The sequence below is a fragment of the Dendroctonus ponderosae genome, unplaced genomic scaffold (assembly GCF_020466585.1).
Source record: "Dendroctonus ponderosae isolate FM_Combo_2020 unplaced genomic scaffold, Dpon_F_20191213v2 Dpon_F_20191213_10, whole genome shotgun sequence".
In the NCBI taxonomy this organism is placed as follows: Eukaryota; Metazoa; Arthropoda; class Insecta; order Coleoptera; family Curculionidae; genus Dendroctonus; species Dendroctonus ponderosae.
In genome coordinates, this window is record NW_026017111.1 from 1,933,734 (window position 1) to 1,936,341 (window position 2,608).

Genomic DNA, 2,608 nt, shown 5'->3' on the forward strand with positions numbered 1-2,608 from the left:
AATAAAACTTTGAGGAATAATAGACTAGAGCTTTCTCTATATAAGGTTGGAAAAGGCAGCGCTCTACCATTTCGGGTTTCTTCGTAACAATCTTTTCAAACGCTCTTTGTACATTTTCTTGTCGCAAAACTGCTCCGGACGGATAGGATTTTGAAAATTTGTCTCAATTTGACAAAAACTGTTAAAAAAATGAAACTGGGCAACTATAGAGTGAAGTTTTCTCTATTTAAGAGTGTCAAAGACAGCGCTCTATCTCTACTAGTTTCGTCATAGGTCAATTTTGAAATGCGCTTTGTAGATTCTCTGGCCTTCAAACCGGTTTTGACAAGTCATCTTTTGAAAATTTGTCAAAAATTCAGCAAAACTGTCAAAAAAATCAAACTTTGAGAAATTATAGACTAGAGTTTTCTCTATTTGATGTTAAATAGTCAGCGCTCTATCTTTTGCCGTTTTGTGGCTGCATTTTTTTAAACGCCCTTGGCAGATTTTCTTGCCTTGAAACCGCGCCGGACGGGTACGATTTTGAAAATTTGTTAAAATTTGGAGAGAACCGCCAAAAAAATTAAATTTTGAGCAATTATAGAGTCAAGCGTCCTCTATTTCACAGTGCTCCATCTCGGCTAGTTTTTGCATAAGTCAATTTTTAAATGCGCTCTGCAGATTTTCGCGTCTTTAAACCGCTCTTGACAAGTCCTGTTTTGAAAATTTGTCAAAATTTGGTCAAAGTTGCCAAAAAAATAAAACTTTGCGGAATTATAGACTAGAGCTTTCTCTATCTAAGGCTGAAAAAGGCAGTGCTCTATCTTTTCGGGTTTCTTCGTAACATTCTTTTCAAACGCTCTTTGCACATTTTCTTGTCGCAAAACTGCTCGGGACGGATAGGATTTTGAAAATTTGTCTCAAGTTGATAAAAACTGCCAAAAAAATGAAACTGAGCAACTATAGAGTGAAGCTTTCTCTATTTAACAGTGTGAAAAACAGTGCTCTATTTCGGCTAGTTTTTGCCAAGTCGATTTTTATGTGTAATTGTGCAATGTTTTAGTCAGGACTGTGGTTGTATTTTACGATAAATTGCTTGGTTTATCGGCCGAAAATCCCAGCAGTTTCAAGCAATGGCTGCGAAGCTTTTGATAATTTTTATGAAAAAAATTCTGTCCACACCCTAGTAAGTTTGTGCATGCTTTGGCCTTTAAACTACTACTCTAACGGGCTTTGGCAAGACATCGAATTAATGAATGTTTGTGTTTATCTGAAATTTTTGCGATCTTTTGTATACATCAACTCGCTTCTTTGAGCAAATTCCTTTTGTAATAACTTCCTAATTCTAATGTTCATTACTGCGCTTTCTTCAAACTATCAGTTTCACGTAATGTAGTCGATAACGGCCGATTCTTCTAGGATTTTTCAAGAACTCATTTTACAGTCTACGATGACTAATGGCTTGCATAATTGTGATTTCATAATGAATGCATCTGTGCAGTGTTTTTTCTATATCTACGATCTTAAGGTGACCTTCATCAATGGCAACCATCAGAGTCGATGTTGTTTTCTGTTCAGACCATTGTTTCGCATAGAAATCCCATTGAAATCCGTTCACAGCCGACAATTCCTTGAGAATTTGCGCTCGCTGTAATAAATACTAGCAAACAGACATTTGATTCAAATGTTTTGGAAGCGATTCAAGCAGGGTTTGTTCAACATTTTACTCGAGCATCCAATGGAAAGGAAAAGTCTTCCAGACTAGACTTTGCTCTTTACTCAATTGCTCGCACACCTCAGTTGCAACAGCTCTTTTACAGTTAATTTGACTAGCTTTTGCCGTCTTCAGATCATTGTTTTGCGTTGGAAAAGTTGGAAAAACATGAGTCTAATGATCCAGCTCTTGGACACCTAACGATTGGACGTTTCTTGAGCAGTTTTCACCGGTTTTATTAAATTTCTACCGTAAATCCAGCGTTCAATTCAGTTCAGTTAATGTAGGTCTCGTGCCGTGGTCGCTCTATTAAAATTATCGAGCATTATGCCAGAAGAGGCATTTGGGAGCATGTTGGAATTGTGCAAGCAGCAACAATATGCACCGAATGAACTCCCCTCAGGAGCGTTTTTGCAGCAGCAGTTCGCTTAACTAATTTGGAAACAAAACCAATGTCAAAATAATCATATAGATTCCGAGCGCAATACAATGTAGCCTTGATTGAATAAGGATAGTTAACTTGTCGCAGAGGGGCCTTAACTATATAAAGGTTGTAATAAAGCCATTTTCGCAGCAGGAGCCGGCCGCAGCTCTACGGGGTGTTCCCTTCGTTGTCAAATGAATTTTATTCGGGCGCACTTTGATGGCCTGTTTTGCAGGGCATCGGGAGTGAAGCTGGTTGTTCAGGCATTATCAATTTTCGTTTTTTGTTCAGGAGAGAAATGGCAAAATGAGGTGAAAAAGTTTCAACAGTCAGTAAGAGTTTCGAGGTTTTGAGGGCGGCAAGTCATCAATCCTCAGATTGCGGCGAGATTTTCCCAGGTTGAAGCCCCTTCTCTACCTACTACTTGTTTTAGCTTGGGACTGGAGGTTTTTTGTTAAACCCCCCTTGTTCAGTAGGCTCTTCAGGCGGTT